Here is an 18,066-nt window from a genome sequence, read left to right as displayed (position 1 = left end):
GGATGGGGCCCTCGCGACAGAGAGAGGAAGTTGGTGGGGAGACAGCAGCGCCCCCGAGTGTCAGCTCTTGGTCTGTGCCACAGAGCCTCAGCACAGCACGGCCAGCTGCTTCAGCCTCCATCCACTTCAGCTGCCTCTGCTTCACTCCCTTGCAAAGGATCTGCAGGTGTCCCTCTGTTCAAGGCCACACAGGGCACAGGGAAACCAGGTGTCCGCTGTGCCTCCTGAGTGCACTTGCCCAGGAGGCTAAAGCAGAGTTGTTCAGGGCAGATGAAGAGGATGTGGACAAGCAATCCCAGGGCTGGGGAGGCTTCCAGCACTGTCATAAGCAGCACAGACCCATGCTCTTATTCCATCGGGGCACAGGCACCCCTTCCCGACACTGGGACAGTGGCCCCTCAGCAGAAGGGCAGCTGAGGCCTTAGGGGCACAGGGTTCCACTCCATGATGGCATGAACCCTCCAAACCTAGAATGGACCCCCGTTTTGATGGGGAAAGGGCTCCACTGGTTGTGCAGGCCAGCTCCGGCCCTCCTGGGTGTGGTCTAGTCCCAGAAACAGCCTCTGAGGGCAGAACCTGGGGTCTCCCTTCACCTGGAAAACAACAGGTTACTCGGCTGCCTGGGCCCGGTTCCTGAGATCAAGACCAACTCTGTAAGGACAGAAGCTGCCCAGAAATGCTCTCCCTAATCCTCATTCCTTTCCCCACCCCATTACTACCTTTGACTCTGTTTCTGTTTCCCTCTGTCTCTGTGTCTGCCTCAAGAGGGTGGGTGATCTCTTGCTGTGACTGCATCTGACACGTGTCCTGTACCAAGTGACTTTTTAGGTGTCTCCATTGCAAGATGTCATTCTGCTGAGCTCTTTCAGGCTCTGTGTCCAGATTCTGAGGTCTCTGACCAATTTGGAGGGCAGTGTCCCAGGTCGGCAGGTCTCTGAGCTGTGGAGGGCTTGTGTCCAGGGTGACAGTCCTCTGGGCTTGTTAGGGTTTTCTCCCAGCGTGTGAGGTGTCTGATCTGCTTTAGGTGTTGTGTCTAGAATGCAAGATGTGGGAGCAGTTCTGTATTTCAGGAAGTAGGGTTTGAGCTCTCCCGAGGGTCTGTGTCAAGGATGGGACACAGTAGCGCCCCCTGGGCTCCATATCCTAGGTTGTGAGAACACTGAGGTTATTCCAAACTCACAAAAGATGTCTGATCCATTTTGGGTCCTGCGTCCTGAGTGTGTCCTCTCTGGTTATGAGTCCACACCCGAACAGTTGAGGCTGCTGACATGTTGAGTAGTTGCTGTATCTCAGGTTGTAAACTCTGCTGTGTGGGAATGGCGTGTCCCACACTCGGAGGTCTCCCAGGTGTTTCTTGCAGGTCATATTGTGCCCAAGGCCTCTGCGTTCCCTGTCCTGGTTCCCTCAACTATTTCTGTGTCTACATCCCAGGGTGGGCGCACTATAGTTTTGTGAGCTTATGTATCTGTGGTGTGAGGTCTGTGAGGTAATTGGGTTTCTACATAACAGGTTCTAAAGTTTCACAGATACACAAGGGTCTAGATTTTAAAATCTGACATCTCCAAGCAGGCTGTGTCTGTGTCCTTCACGGAGCTCTTGGAGGGCTCTGAGTTCTACAAACTGTTCAGTGTTGTGTGTCCAGAGTTGAGGTCTCTGAGCTGCTCATTTCTGGGTTGTTATCTGGGTTCTCTATGTCATTGGGGTATCTTGAGCTTTGTAACTCACCCTGTGGGGTTCCTGAGGTATTTGAGAGTCTGTGTCCAGGGTAGGAGATTTCAGAGCTGGTGGGTGATGTGAGTCCTTGTCTGTCTTCAGTCCCGTGTTCCAGGGATTGAAATGTCTGTCCTCTTTGGGAGATCATTTCCAGCATGAGAGACATTGTCACACAGCAAAGTTCAGTCATGAAGTGTTTGTGACCTTCTCCTGATGTTTGGGATTCACCCTGTGCAGTCAGTGAGAGCTTGTCTCGAGTTGGCTTTCCCAGACTTGTCCACTCCAGCCCCTCACAGCTCAGCTTACCTTTCTAGAACCCTGAGTTTACACAGCCAGCTTCCTTTACAGTCACCCCTGGGGTTGGAGTCAAGCAACTGTTTTGAGAGTAACAGGTCCCCCTCAGCACCTGTTGTGGAGATCTCAGTGTGGGGAAGTATTTCTTTTGTGTCTCTGACAAAAGACACAGTGCAGGGACCCCCTCTCTCAGGGGTGAACAGGACCTGCCCATGTGGTCCTGAGTCGTGTGGTCTGTCTCCTGCTAGACCTCACTGACACCCAGAAAATAACCTGGACATGGCGTCCCCATTGCAGCTCTCCAGAACACACGCCTCAGACCCAGGATCCCCTGTGCCCTGGTGGGATGGCAGGAGACTCTAGCTGTTTGGATCATCTTCCCAAACCCTAACTTCACTTTTACATAAGGATCTATAGAGCGGCATCTCGGCCCCTTCCCACACACAGAGCTTCTGAATGCAGGGTTCGGGGCTAGGGAAGAGAGGGAATGCAGGTAGATTCCATCAGTGGCCAGGGGAGGTGTGGGCCTGAGACCGTCCAAGCTGGAATGTAGGACTAATGGGCACAGACCATTCAAGAGAAATGTGTGTTGGGCTGAAGAAAGTAGAAACTCCCCCCAGAATGTCCTCTCCATCTCTAAAACATGCACGGTTTAATTCTGTTATTTTATGAGGCTCTTTGCACTATGATGCAAGGATGCATACAGGGCTCAGTCACACGGGGGAGAACGAGACCCTGAATGGTCTCACAGTCTAGTGGGGGAGGCAGATGTGTTCCTTCAGGCAACAAATATGGATGAAGGTCTTCTACGTGCCAGGCACTGCTTGAGGTGTGGGGATACATCAGAGAACCAAATCAATAGAAATCCGTGCCCTGAATCTGACATTCCCTGAAGGGGACATGGTAGGTGGCAGACAGCAAACCCTCCACAAGGGAATAAATTATGAACCAAAACGTACTCGAGACAGGTCTCTATCAATTACGAAGTTTATTTTGTTAGGTTAAAAATGTGCCCCTGATACAACCTGAGGAGGTCCTGATGAAACATCCCCAAGGTCATCAGGGTACAGCTTTGGTTTATACACTTTAGGGAGATGCAAGACATCAGTCGGTGCATGTACGTTGTACATTGGTTTGGTCTAAAAAGGCGGGACAACTACAAAAGGCCCACGTGCACTTGCCACGCAGTACTCGGAAGACACCAGTGCACCAGCAGGAAGCTGAACGGAAGGCAGGAGGTACCACAGTGACAGGGATGGGATCCTGTTGGGCCAGGTATGCTTCTGCTCTGCCAGTGAGACAGAAAGGGACAGTGAAGGGCCACGGATTCCCTAAGCACTTCTATGCAGCCTGCAGAGTTCAGGCAAAGGAGGGACCCGGGTAGGAGCAGTCAGAACCAGGAGGGCTTGGGGCGTGAGCTAGAACAGGCAAGGGCAGCTGACATAGCCCGCTCAGACTTGACAGATGCGCTCATCCAGGTGTTCGTGTCCTTGTCGCCGTGGACATCTGTGTTGTGGCCACAGAACCACATACTCGATTAGGAGGCCTGAACCCAGTCAACAGTCCTCCTTCCCTACAGATCTTTGGGGAGGTCCGCGTGCACTTGCCATGGGGTACTCGGACAGTTTGGTGAACCCATCACTGTAGTCCTACTGGGAGGCCAGAACTGAGCCTGGTGGAGTAACATACTGGCTGAGACATATTTTAAAATTCTGGCTGGGTGTGGTTGCTCACATCTGTAATCCCAGAACTGTAGGAGGGCAAGGCATGCATATCACTGGAGGTCAGGAGTTCAAGAACAGCTTGACCAATATGGTGAAACCCCATCTCGACTAAAAATACAAAAAAAATTTCCTGGGTGCAGTGGCACATGCCTGTAATCCCAGCTACTTGGGTGGCTAAGGCAGGAGAATCACCTGAACTCAGGAGGCAGAGGTTGTGGTGAGCCAGTATTGTGCCACTGCTCTCCATTCTGGGCGACAGAGAAAGTATCCATCTCAAATAAATCGATAAAGAAATTTGTAGGCTCTTTCATTGGGAGTTCCAGAATTAGGGAGGGAAGGAGAGTTGCAACCCTCCTCCCTGAATCCAAGGGGAGACTATCTCATCGCACAGATGACCTCTGGGCCAGGTGCGGTGGCTCACTCCTGTAATCCCAACACTTTGAGAGGACGAGGTGGGCCGATTACCTGAGGTCGGGAGTTCAAGACCAGTCTGACCAACATGGAGAAACTCTGTCTCTACTAAAAATACAAAGTTAGCTGGGCGTGGTGGCACATGCCTGTAATCCCAGCTAGTGGGGAGACTGCGGCAGGAGAATCGCTTTAACCTGGGAGGTGAAGGTTACGGTGAGCCAAGATTGTGCCATTGCACTCCAGCCTGGGCAACAGGAGGAAAACTCCGTCTCAAAAAAAAAAAAAAAATGTCCTCTGTTCATTCGATCCTCCTGGAGCATTTCTAATGCACAAAGAGCTGCTACAATCATCGCCATTACTGACCAAGTACCCTGGGTGAAATTCCTTCATTAACCAAATAAACTTGTTCTGAGCACCAACTGGACAGTCTAGGGACAGGGGGATGCTTTCAGCTGTGTCCTTTCTGGCAGATGACCCCCACACTGGTAGGGGTAAGGAGAGCCATGGCAGAATTCAAACCACAGTCCCATAGAAGCACACAGGAGAGCACCCTACCCTCACCTGAAGGCTGTGTATGTGCAAGGGTTTGGTCAGGATAGACTCTTCAGAAGAGGGGAGGTGTGGGCGGCAGTTACCTTGTTTCCACACAGCTTACAGCCCAGAGAGCCGAAGAACAGGAGGAGCCAGATTCCCATCCTCAGTCTGTTGATTTCTACACCACATTAGAAGTCTGAAAAACTCCACAGCTGTGTTGCAGCCACTAACAATGCTGCCTCTGCTCTGTTTGCCTCTAGATTCTTCTTATCTGTTAAATAAAGTGAGAATGGAGACATAATTTAGGGCGGAGGTAGATTGTGTCTCTGTGATAGGGCAAAGTGCCTCCTGGGGGAGCCCTAGAAGCTAAACTCGACTGTTAGCTGTGAGGCAAAGGACTCCGGGGCAGCTCCTATGGACTGTGTTAGAACTTTTCAAGGTGGCTATGCCCTTCCAGGGGCCTGAATCTCACACAGGTGGACGTGGTGTTGGAACCAGACTGACTATCCCATCACGGAATAATATCTGCATCTCAGCAAGGGGAACATAAGCAAAGTATGTTGTTGTGAGTTTAAAGACGCCTGGCTTTGGAGTCAGAGAACACGCGTATGAGTCCCAAATCCAGCCTCTGCTTCAGCGCCCTGACCTCTTTCAGCTTGGTTCCTTATCTGTAGATGGGGGTTTGATACTTATGTCTCTGGGTCTTTGGGAAATCAACACTGTACATGCATGGCACACAGTAGGTCCTCAACAGCCAGGCTCCAGGAATAGCCATTCACACTCTGCCATGTTAGGGGCACATCAGCATGGAGGCCAGCGTGCCAGGACAGGGTGAGTCCAGTGTACCCTCCAGCCAGGGTTCAGGCTTGAGCTGCCAGTGGCAGGACCAAGGCCATTTCCATCTTTTCTTTTATTGTCCACATGTCCAAAGCAGATGCTTCTGTTCATACACAGGTGTGCCATGCTAGGAGCTGAAATAACAGGCTGTAGTGAACGAAGCTAAGCCTCACTTAAGCTAAGTCCACTCTGGCAGGAAGGACCAGCTGTGAGGCAGGTGCTCAGCCCACATCACTTCATGCTACTGAACCTGGGGCCACAGTTCCAAACTCAATGTTCACACAACGATGAGTCTACAGGAAGAGAGATCAATGTTGTGTATCTTTATTGTAATTTATGTTTTTTGTTTTTTGTTTTTTTTGAGACAGAGTTTTGCTCTTGTTACCCAGGCTGGAGTGCAATGGCGCAATCTCGGCTCACCGCAACCTCTGCCTCCTGGGTTCAGGCAATTCTCCTGCCTCAGCCTCCTGAGTAGCTGGGATTACAGGCACACGCCACCATGCCCAGCTAATTTTTTGTATTTTTAGTAGAGACGGGGTTTCACTATGTTGACCAGGATGGTCTCGATCTCTTGACCTCGTGATCCACCCACCTCGGCCTCCCAAAGTGCTGGGATTACAGGCGTGAGCCACCACGTCCGGCCCTGTAATTTATGTTTTTATTGTATATATTTGAGTTATAAAACATGTTATAAACACAGTGAAATAATTGCTATAGTCAGGCAAATGAACATGTCACCTTCCCCAGTTACCTTCCTGCATCCTATTCTTTCCATGTAAACTTTTCCCAAAAACCCTACTCTGAGGTGACATTCCAATTGGTTGGCCCATTGGAGGAATTTTGATGAATCCTCATCATATGCTATTTAGTAAAAATAACAAACCCACTAAGTGTGCCTTTTGATCCACGTGCTCCTTAGGTAAAGTAGAATTTGCTCTCCTTCACTTGACAGCTGAAGGTAAGGAGGAATCAGGCAGAGGGGGATGGAGCAAGTACAGGCCAGACAGAAGGAATTGGGGGTATGAGGTGGTGGACATAAGAGGGAGAGTGAGAGAGAGAGCACACATGCTAGAGAGAGAGTACAAGTATCAGCCGACTGATGAACAGAGAGAGATCTAGAAAGTGAAATACTGGGGTCTGCTACAGAGGATGCATTTGGGGATAGCCAAGGCCTGATGTCCCTAATCCTGGGGGCTGGACTTTATCCTAAGGGCAGCAGACAGCCCTAGTAGAATTTCAAAAGGTTTGACATGACCAGATCAGAAGTTAAGAAAGGTGCCTCACGCACTGAGACAGAGAATGTGTGGAAGGGGTCAAGACTGGTAGCAAGAGGATGAGCTATGAATTGTTGGTGGTCATCAAGGAGGGAGATGAGGGTGACTGGACTGGGGAACTTCCTGTGGTGATGGAGAAGAGTGAGTGCCAAGATCTCACTTAGAAAGACTTGGGAGGTTGAACTGGCCAGGCTCGGTCACCCTGGGGGTGGTGAGAGAGAGGTAGCAATCAAGGATGGCTTCCAAGATCTCTGGCACAAGCTGCTGGGTAGAAGGTGGTGCCTGTCAGTGAGTCAGGCAGCACAGGAGGAGGGGCAGGTGTGCTGAGAGTGGGGATGGGTGGGTTCACTTTGGGCCATGCTGAGTAGCACATGCTGTGGGACTCAATGACATATGACTTGAATGACTTCACAGAGCTGACCTAACCACTCTGTGCCTACTGTGCCTCGTCTGTAAAATATTACTTTTTGAAAACTATAAACTGCTGCTCAGGAGGTGACTTCTTCCAGGGTTAAAAAGGAATGTACTATTCATGTATCTGCTAGGAAAGACATTGTTGCATATCACTTGACTCCTGAAATAGGCCACGGTAAAGAAATCTCTGCACACTTTCGTATTCTGGGAAATCGCTGACCACAAAGGACCAATATTCTCCCTGGGACTTAGATAAGGGTTGCTGACTGTCCACTCTGTGCCATCACTCCCAGATGGTAGATCCCACCACTCCTTGTTCTTTTGTCTCAGGAACGATTCCCTTAAACGGGAAGTCTGTCCTTCTGAAAGTAGCTAGGCACAGACAGAAACATTCCCTGTTCAGCTGGCTCAGACTTCTGCTGATTACAAAAAACCCCTGCCCCATAACTCTCTCCATTAAAAGTGGTCTACTCCTTCCTATGAAAGTAAAAGACATCCCCCCCCATTTACCCCATAGTGTGATTTCCACTTCAGGGGCATTCTCCCTACAACAGTAGCCTGAATAATTTCAATGTCTTGGATTGTTTGGTTTCTGTCTTTAAAGGGTGCATATACTGCTCATGCAAAAACAGTAAATAACGAAAATGAAACATTAAATAACGAAAATGAGACTGTAAATAACGAAAATGAAACAGCAGGTGTCCCTTCTCAGGGACACACCCTAGCGCAAAACTCCCAGCCAATCACAGGAGAAATCGGCCTCCTTCCATCCCTCCAGCCCAGTTCCCTGGTCCCTCGCCCATGAAGTAATGTTTGCCTTCCCACAGCCTCCGGAAACATTCGTCCTGTCCACGAGACGTGCTCCCGAGCGGGTCGCTCCAGGAACACAGAGGCGCACCTCCAGAAGGGGGCGGCCTCCAAGCCTCCCCTCGCAGCGGGCGCAGCTCTCGCACAGACACCCACTAGCTCCCTCTGGCGACCAGCGGCAGCCAATCGAAGCTCCAGTTTTTCGCCAGTGTCGCATCCCTGTGACGTCAACCCAACCCCGCCGACGTCGACTCAACCCCGCCATCGCTTCCTTCCGCGCTACTGCCCCTCTAGCCAGCCGGAGGGCGCCTCTTCTCGATGGTCTTAACCTTTCAATTCCAAGCGGGGCGCGCTGGCGCGTGAACGGCGGGAACCCGCTCCTGAGCGAGAACGCGTGTGAGCTAGCCCAAGAGAGACGGAGGGCGAGCAAGAGCGCAGGAGAGACTGAGAGGAGGGTGCGAGGCGGGGTGGGAGAGGCACTTCCAGAGAGACAGAGCGAGATGCTCAGATCTAGGCTGTCCCGTAGCACAGGCCAGTGTGTCTTGGGACTCGAATCCCTGGGTTGGGCCTGCCGGGAGTGGGGCTTTCGGAGGAAGCGGGTGGTTTTCGCTGTCGCCCTTAGCTCCCCGCTGTGGGAATGGCGGTGATGCAGTCTGTGGGTGACGTTATTCTCTTTCCCTGCTTAGGGATGGCCTTTTTTAGCGGAGAAAGAGGATGCTGAGACTTGCCACGGGCATTGGTAGCCGGAGGGACTACATTTGGGCTATAATCATTTTTCAACAGGTTTAGAAATCACCGTGTTCGCCGGGCGTGGTGGCTCACGCCTGTAATCCTAGCACTTTGGGAGGCCGAGGTGGGTGGATCACCTGAGGTCAGGAGTTCAAAACCAGCCTGGCCATAATGGTGAAACCCCATCTTTTTAAAAAAAAGAAAGAAAGAAAGAAATCACCGTGTTCTTGGCATCACCTCCTTCCCCACCTCCTCTCCCACCGCACAGCAGGAGACACTGTGTCTGGAGGGATTTCAAGAAAGACTGCGTTGTCTCTATTGAAACAAACCGTCCCACAAGGTTTGTTTCAATAGGGTCATGTGACAGAGAGACGTTAAGGATGTGACATATGAGTAGACGTGCATTTAATGGGCGCTGTGATTCCTGTATTCGTGTGCAGTGAATGGTCCAGGTCATTTGTGTCCAGTAGCCGCACAAGCTGTAGGGTCTCATGTTTAGAGAAGGAGGGCCTCTCCGCCCTCCACCTTGCTGGAGTACAGGCCACCATGGGCGGTAGCCCTCTGTGCCATCAGAAATGTAGTGCTCTGAGTAGGATTTCCAGCTGCATCTCCAATGCCATTTCCCTCTACTAACATATCCCTCTTGGGTACGTTGGATTTTTGTGTGGGTGTGAGAGTGGATTGGTGTGTTTTGCTCAAAAAAAGAAAAGCAAATGGCCTTGCTTGGCTGGGCTTATCAGGATACTAGCAACGGAGAGAGAAAGGACTTCTGTATTCTTTTTTTTTTTTTTTTTTTTTTTTTGAGACAGAGTCTTGCTCTGTCACCAGGCTGGAGTGCAATGGCGCAATCTCAGCTCACTGCAACCTCCACCTCCTGGGTTCAAGCGATTCTTCCGCCTCAGCCTCCCAAGTAGCTAGGACCACAGGCGCGTGGAACCACACCCAGCTAATTTTTTAATATTTTTAGTAGAGACGGGGTTTCACCGTGTTGGCCAGGATGGTCTCAATCTCTTGACCTTGTGATCCACCCACCTCGGCCTCCCAAAGTGCTGGGATTACAGGCGTGAGCCACTGCACCCGGCCAAGACTTCTGTATTCTTAGGAGCAGAATTTCAACAACTCCCTGTCAAAGGGGCAGTATGTCTTACCTGGAACGCTTTGGCATTTAATAAAACGTCCTGTGAATACTTTTCATAGGGAAGCACTGTTTTTACTGTTTCTGGTTGGAATTGGTTACATTTCAAATCATAGTTCAGAATTCGTGAAATACCTAAGTTAACTCTACATGGCAGTAATCTATTTCCTTTCCTTAGTGCGTGGTTGGAAGATGAATTCCAGATAAATGTTCAGTTCCAGGCTGGGCAATCGTGCCTGGCACAGGAAATTTAGGTTCTTGAAGGGAAAGGCCTGATATGCTAAAACAAAATGTATACCTTATTTAGCCGCTTATGAGAATATGAAGGTCAGTGGAGCCGCAGGTATGTATATGTCAGTGAATGCGAATTAAAACAGGTGGCAATATAAAGAGAGATTGGTGTCACAAATAGTGGAGTGACTTCTGTATTTCAGCAGACCTCAGTGAGAAATGGTCACCACCACTGCCTAACTGTGTGACCTTCAGTGCTACTCAGAAGTTACTCTCTGATCCTGTTACCTCATCTGCAACTGGTGCAGATAATATATATCATACCACACCCTGGGAGAAGCTGTTCCTACCACCTGGGCTATGGTGGTTTTGACTTCCTCTGTGTCAGAAGCCCCCCTTCTGCCCCCCCCACCATGGTTGTCTTTTTGTTTTGTTTTTTGGGATAGTGTCACTGTGTCACCCAGAGCAGACTGCACTGGCCTCAACCTCCTGGGTTCAAGTGATTGTCCCACCTCAGCCTCCCCAGTAGCTGGACCACAGGTGTACAGCATCGTGCCTGGCTGATTTTTAAAACTTTTTGTTGAGATGGTGGTCTCACCCTGTTGTTTGGTCTGGTCTCAAACTCCTGGGCTCAAGCAGTCCTCCCGCCTCAGCCTCCCAAAGTGCCTGGATTAGAGGTGTCAGCCACCATTTGCGGCTCCCTGGACAGTATTTTATTCTTCAAACTGAGACTTGGCCTTGGGATGGGGCTGCATTGGACAATTCACTGAAGGCACCGCTGAATGAAGTGGTCCCTCAGTAAATACTGCACAAATGTGACCTGGCCAGTGAGGTTATTTTCTTTTGTAGGTGAAAGGTGTAGCAGTCACCCAACTGACACCCATAGCATTGACCATATGAACCCAGCAACCTGACTGCCTTGGGTGAGTCTAGGTAACCTCCTTTCTCATGAGAGGATACTTGCCCTTTCTCTTCCTCTTGCTGCTCTGGACACTCGCCTTGGCCCCTCCCCGGTGCCCCTCCCTGGACTCCCAGTTGTACTCCTGCTGCTTTTCTGTGTACTCACCTACTGGGAGACCCCTGATGCCAGCACCACACTTCACTGCTGTCTTCATTTTCTTTCTCTCTTAAAAGAGGGCATTGCTGGCTTTCTTACTACCTGTTCTTTTGTTAGAAAGCTGCTAAGAATTTTATATCCTTCACTCCAGACCCAGTAGGATAGAGATGATCTGTGTAGACATCAAAAAGAATGTCTGTGAGCCATGTGTAGGACAGACTCTTTCCGCAATCTGTGTGGCATTGCCTGGCTAAGAGTCAGACTCCTTTGCCCTGGCATGGCACGAGACTAGGAACACAGTTTTCAACACCCAGAGACCTTGCACAGATCTTAGTCATTTTGCTGTAGGATTCTGCCATTTATAGAAAAAAGTCCATAGTTAATTGGGATTATTAAATGAAATCTGTGTTTTTAAACCACAGTAAATCCACTTTATATACCTTCTGCAGACTGCCGTCCATGGGGCTCATCACTGTGACTCAGCGTTTGGTCATCCAACCATGTAGAGATCACTACAATTCCACAAGTGTTCCCTGCCCTCCTTCTGCCTGTGAGGTCACCTATCCCATCTTGAGGACACAGGGATCTACTGGGTGTGTTTCCAACCTTCCAGGAGAGATCACGGAGCCTGGTGAGGGAGATACACCTGCAAAGAGAACTTCAGTGCAGTAACAGCAACGGGCATAGCCAGTGTGTTCACCAACTCATGAGAGATCACACTACCAGCATCTCCCGCTTGATTTCCCCAACAACAAACAGCTTATCCTGGAAATGACCCCTTCGGTAGGTAAGTTGGACTCCCCTTACTGTTTCCCCTAGGCATGCAGAGCTACAAAGCAAACTGATACTGGTATGTTGTGTCAGAGTGGAATCCAAGAATGGAATGCCCTGCAAGTGATGTGATTTCTAAAGCAATCAATAAATCTTTCTAAATTTCCAGGTGAAGCAACACACAGTCCTCCCTCAGTTCACAGGGAAGTGATGTGTATGGAAAAAAATCCAGTTTACTTAAGACTCTGGAAAAAGATGTTTTCCTCCCTGTAACCTTCACCCCACAAATGCCAGGAGCCGCTTCTAGTTATTTGAACATCCAAAGCTGCCCTTGGAAATTTCCAAAATGCCCCAAAGTGGGTGATGATATTCTGACTATAAACCACAAGTTTAGGATTTAAAAGAAGTATCCTAGAACTTCTTAATGACGTCAAAAGGATAGGAATGTTGCAGTCTGTACAGAGGAAACAGCGCGGTAACATGGGGAAGGACACAATGTTCCCCAGGAGGGGTTGTGGGAACCTTGTTCCTCTGTGTTAACTTTCTGTGATAAGAAAATGTTTCAAGGCCAGCCGTGGTGGGTGGTGAAGCTTCATGTCAAAGGGCAGCCACTGCCATAGGACACTGATGCTCAGGATGGTTCTGTGGTGGTCATGGCTCTGGGATCCTGGGACTGATGTCCTCCTTGGCGAGCACAGCCCTCTCCAGGCTGGGACACGGGAGGAAGGGGCCAGGTTAGGTTGTCAGACTGCCAGGGACAGCTGTCTGCTGTGGGAGAAGGAGAAGGACAGCTGAAGGGAGGAGAAGGGAGTCGAACTCCTCAGGTGAGGGGCAGGTGTCTGTTAGTGAAGGGAAGACATTGGCCCTAAGTCCTGTCATTGCTCTAGGCTCCCATGCAAGGAAATGACAGTGCAAGAAAGAAACCAAGGCTGGTGGGAGGGGGACAGTAGCTTGCGTCTCCTCCCGTCCTGTGTGTTCAATGGTCCCTGAGAGGACTCCATGCCATTTTGGGATCTAAAAGGTCACTTCCTGGCACCCCTTCATTCTCTGCCCATGAAGAGAAGAGATTCGAGATAAACAGAGGCCTTCAAGGAGAAAGGCCAGACAGAGTTGTGAGGCCTTCTCAAAGGTCCCTCTGCCCTACCTTTATGGTGAGTCTCACACTGAGTTCATCATGTCCTGTGTTCCTGTATGCTCTAAGGTCACTCTTCTCAACCTCATGTGTGTCCTGGGAAGAGAAAGATAGCCTTGCTACCAAAGGGATTTAAGAAGCTTTCTGAAAGTTCCTTAGGCTGAGCAGCAAATATCCAGATCCTAGGACACCGTTGTGGCCACACTACATGAGATTCACTGGGTGTGATTCCTGGAGTCTGCACTTTTTTTTTTTTGGAGACAGAGTTTTGCTCTGTGCCCAGGATGGAGTGCATTGGCATGATCTCAGCTCACTGCAACCTCTGCCTCCCGGGTTCAAGCAATTCTCTTGCCTCAGCTTCCCAGGTAGCTGGGAATACAGGCACATGCCACCACGCCCAGCTAATTTTGTATTTTTGGAAGTGATGGGGTTTCTCGATGTTGGTCAGGCTGGTCTCGAACTCCCGACTACAGAAGATCTGCCCGCCTCGGCCTCCGGAAGTGCTGGGATTACAGGCTTGAGCCACCGTGCCCGGCCTTGGAATCTGCACTTTTAAGATCCTAAGTTCTAACTTTCATGGAAACATGTCTGAGCAATACTAGAGCAGGGGAATAGTCTCCTTTCCCAGTTACACAGCTTCTTTCTCCTTTGTGAAGGTATAGCAGGGACAGGTTTCGTGTGTTCTCTGATGTACAAACCCAAGACCTTCAGGTGAGGAGACCGACACTGACATGCTGCCTGTTATTCTAATGACGCTCTTAGGACACTGTCTCCGAACGATACCCAGACCAATCCTTTCAAGTCTCCATCTCTTAAAGATTTGTGAAGAAATCAAATGTCTATTGCCTGTGAAGTCCCATGCTGTAAAATTCTAAATATTTTGCAGTAGTCTTTAGATCTTAGCCTTGATTGCACAAATATGCAGCACAGTAGAGTTTTCATGATGCCCGTGGCCCTTGGCTCCACCACTCACTGCTGGGTGATGCTGAGAAAGTTCCTTAACATCTCTGTGCCTTCTTTCTCCATTAGTACCATGGAAATACTACCAGTAACGTCATCTACTTCTTGGGGCAGTTTAGAGCACTGACTGTGTGAAGACATGTACAGTTGTCTGGACAGTCCCTGGCATATGGTAAGTTTCCAGTCAATTCTAAGCTGTTTTTGTTGCCGATCCCTCGTTTCCCTGGAGCATGTTCTGGAGAGACAAATGTCAAGTCTACCTTTGACCCCTTGGATGATGTGTAGATTGTCTCTTCAGCTCTTCAGGGACTCAAGGTCTGAGTCTGTGGGGCGGGGGGAAGGCATATTTTATTAGCGTAATGAATATTCAGCTCTCCCTACGGGATACTGTGGAGCCTAAATGGAGTGGTGGGGTTTCATCCTCATGAGCTTGTATGGAAAATTTGAATAGAAATTCCTCTAGGAAATTAGAACTCTAGTGACCTCTCCCTGTGACTTGTATAATGCTTGGACAAGTAAGTGGGCATTGGATAATCATAGCACAAATGCATATAAATTTTTAGAAACATTTTAAAGAGTGAAGTTTAAAGGCCAAAAATTATTATCGTATAGATTGTTCTATTGCTATTAGTTCTATTAAGTCCAACTCTCCTCCATCAAATTGTGAAGATGTGAATCCGATGGAGATACAAAGCTGTTAGCAGTTAATTTTCATTAGTGGCATTTTATTTTTTGTATACTATTCACCTCGTCTGTTGTATCTTGTGTTGATTACTTCTACCATTAATATTCGTTGTTGGCTAGGCATGATGGCTCACGCCTGTAATCCCAGAATCTTGGGTGGCCAAAGCAGGATTGCCTGAACCCAGGGGTTTGAGACCAGCCTGGGCAACATGGTGATACCTTGTCTCTGCAAGAATAAAAAAGTAAGCTGGGCATGGTGGCTCATGCCTGTATTCCCAGCTACTCAGGAGTCTGAGGTGGGAGGATTACTTGAGCCCAGGAAGTCAAGGCTGCAGTGAGAAATGAATGCACCACTAGACTCTAACCTGGGCAGTGGGAGTGAGACCCTGTCTCAAAAAAGTGAATTCATTTTTGATCTAATGAAAGACTGATGGTACTAATATTTTCTGAGCTACATCATGAGAAGATGGTATCAATTTATTGAGATCCAGAGTGAGAGGAAATGGGCAACAGGGAAAGAGAGTGGAGTGTGGAAGGAAGGTGAAGGTGTGTGGGAGCAGGGAGAGGGGTCTGGGGCAGACAGGGGCAAGGAATAACGGGGAAGAGCAGAAAGCAGAAGTTCAGAGATGTGAGAATAAAAGCTCACACTTCTGGATACTTGCTGTAGGCCAGATGTTTTTAGTGCACTCCGCCCTCTCTCTCTCTCTCTCTCTCTCTCTTCATTGACGTATGTATATACATATTAAGCTATATATACATGACTATATTTTTAAATTATGACAGAAAAGGAACTGTGAGACATAGGTTAAGAGACTAAAGAAATTGCCCAAAGTCACTTCACCAGCAAGGGCAGAGTCAAATTAGTACCCAGGCTGGAGAGGGGCATATAGACATGCGCAGTCCGACCCTGACACTCTAGAATGCACTGCAGTGTGGAATGGTCGTCCAGGTCAGAAGACAGGTGAAAGCGTCCAGCAGCATTCATGAGATGACATTATCTGCGTGTGGATTGAACATGAGGCCTCTTGAGTGCGTTTGATAATATGGGGTGGCGCGTCATTACCAGGAAAGCACAAAGATGGCCTCTGGTGCATATCAAGCTTTCTGTATGTGTTTGCTACCATGGATGTTAGCAGCAACATCCCTGTCACTGTCATTATGGGGAGAGCTTTGGTATAATATTAAACAAAACAACAGATGCAGTATTATAAACACCCTACTTATTCTCCAGTCACATAATTTTTTAAAAAAATGCATAGAAAAAAGCCTGGAAGGGAATGCACCAAATATGAAGTGTTGTTGTCTCAGCGGGAAACTCTCGATCATTTTGAAATAACATTCCTTTCACGATTTTACTTGCATTTTCTTCATTATTATTACTTAGCCACTGTTTCTATAATAATTTTTTTTTTTGGTGACGCGATCTGTTGCGCAGGCTTGAGTACAGTGGTACGATCTCAGCTCACTGTAACCTCCGCTTTTTGGGTTTAAGCAATTCTCCTGCCTCAGCCTCTTAAGTAGCTGGGATTGCAGCTGTGCGCACCCCCATCTGGCTAATATTTGTATTTTTAGTAGAGACAGGGTTTCACCATGTTGGTCAGGCTGGTCTCAAACTCCTGACCTTGTGATCCGCCCAACTGGGCCTCCCAAAGTGCTGAGATTACAGGTGTGAGCCACTTTTCCCGGCCAATAATTTTTAAAATAGATGTTCTGAAGACTCATTCTTTGAGGTATATTGAGGATTAGGGGTAAAAGGTGTTTTGATATCCTTATCAGGAGGAAAACCAGTCAGAGACCCTCAGTAGCAGCATTTAAGGCAGAAGAAAGGTTTCTGGTAGGGTAGAGAGGGCAGTGAGGGAGGCAGAGTAGTGCAGATGGAAGGTTAGCTGAAGACCGCAGGCATCCTGAGAAATGCCACATTCAGTACATGTCGAAACAAACCAAAACACCCGTATGTCCGTAAGAGGAGGCTGCTGTGCTATCGAGATGGAGATCTTTATGAAGTCTCCTTAGACCTTTCCTCTCTTCCGGCTCCTTTGTTTGTGTTGTTGCTGTAGTTATTTTGAATATAACACAATACTTCAGGTTCAGGGTACAAGACACCAGTACGCAAAAATCAATTGTTTTCTTCTTTATTTTTATTTTATGAATGGGCATAAGAATTGTACATATATATGGAGCAAGTAGTGATATTTTCATACATACAATGTATAGTGATCAAAGCAGAGTAATTAGCATATGGATTGCCTCAAACATTCATCATTTCTTTGTGCTAGGAATATTCAATGTTCTCCTAGCTATTTCAAACTATATAATATATTAATTATTTATTTTTTCAAGACAGAGTCTTGCTCTGTCACTCAGGTTGGAGTGCAGTGGCACAATCACAGCTCACTGCAACCTCTGCTTCCCAGGCTCGAATGATTCTCCTCCCTCAGACTCCTGAGTAGCTGGGATTACAGGCGACCACCACCATGCCTGGCTAATTTTTGTATTTTTAGTAGACACAAGATTTTGCCATGTTGGCCAGGCTGGTCTCAAACTCCTGACCTCAGGTGATCCACCCACCTCAGTCTCCCAAAGTGCTGAGATTACAGGTGTGAGCCACCAAACCCAGCCTATATATTATTGTTAATTATAGTCATCCTACAATGCTATGGAATGCTCTAACTTACTTCTCCTATCAAGCTGCAATTTTGATTCCTTCAACAAATCTCTCCCTATCCCCACTACCCCTTACTCTTTCCAGCTTCTAGTATCCTCTGTTTTGCCATATATATATATATACACACTTTAATTTCTAGGATACATGTGCAGAACGTACACGTTTGTTACATAGGTATATACATGCCATGGTAGTTTGCTGCACTCATCAACCCATCATCTACATTAGGTATTTGCTATAATGCTATCCCTCCCCTATACCCCAACCCCTCAACAGGCCTCAGTATGTGACATTCCCCTCTGTGTGTCCATGCGTTCTCATCGTTCAACTCTCACTTATGAATGAGAACATGTGGTGTTTAGTTTTCTGTTCCTGTGTTAGTTTGCTGATAGTGATAGTTTCCAGCTTCATCCATGTCCCTGCAAAAGACATGAACTCATTCTTTCTTATGGCTGCACAGTATTCCATGGTATATATGTGCCACATTTTCTTTATGAAGTCTATCATTGATGGGCATTTGGGTTTGTTCCAACTCTTTGCTATTGTGGACAGTGCTGCAATAAACATATTTCTATGAGAACAGTATTTTTTACCTTCCAAATATGAGTGACAATATGTGGTGTTTAAGTTTCTGTTCCTGGCTTATTTCACTTAACATAAAGCCCTCCACTTCCACCCAGGATTGCCGAGAATG

At 48.2% G+C, this 18,066-nt stretch overlaps 1 protein-coding gene and 1 long non-coding RNA gene across 3 annotated transcripts in view; one reads left to right on the top strand and one right to left on the bottom strand.

Moving 5' to 3' along the window:
• Positions 1 to 2,989: 2,989 nt before the first annotated feature.
• On the bottom strand, positions 2,990 to 8,196 carry LOC105711149 (uncharacterized). The gene is made up of 3 exons (XR_001105967.1): positions 8,100 to 8,196; positions 4,778 to 4,947; positions 2,990 to 3,295 (listed from the first exon to the last, which is right to left on the bottom strand). It is a non-coding gene; the product is annotated as an uncharacterized LOC105711149 (long non-coding RNA).
• Positions 8,197 to 8,524: 328 nt separating this feature from the next.
• The window catches only part of LOC135269896 (protein FAM156A/FAM156B), a 32,204-nt gene continuing 22,662 nt past the window's right edge, over positions 8,525 to 18,066 (top strand). Inside the window, exons 1-4 of one of the 2 annotated variants that reach the window (XM_064364341.1) lie at positions 8,525 to 9,077; positions 10,953 to 11,026; positions 11,610 to 11,947; positions 14,093 to 14,195. The gene's annotated coding sequence lies outside the window, so the exon portion shown is untranslated. Of the gene's footprint in view, positions 9,078 to 10,952; positions 11,027 to 11,609; positions 11,948 to 14,092; positions 14,196 to 18,066 lie in introns of those variants that run through there. The other variant, XM_064364342.1, reaches the window with a different exon arrangement.

Source organism: Aotus nancymaae, unplaced genomic scaffold (genome assembly GCF_030222135.1).
Source record: "Aotus nancymaae isolate 86718 unplaced genomic scaffold, 86718_ANA_hifiasm-v0.15.2.pri h1tg000058l, whole genome shotgun sequence".
NCBI lineage: Eukaryota > Metazoa > Chordata > Mammalia > Primates > Aotidae > Aotus > Aotus nancymaae.
Note: the sequence above shows the minus strand (reverse complement) of the source record. Positions and strands in the feature narration are given on the sequence as shown.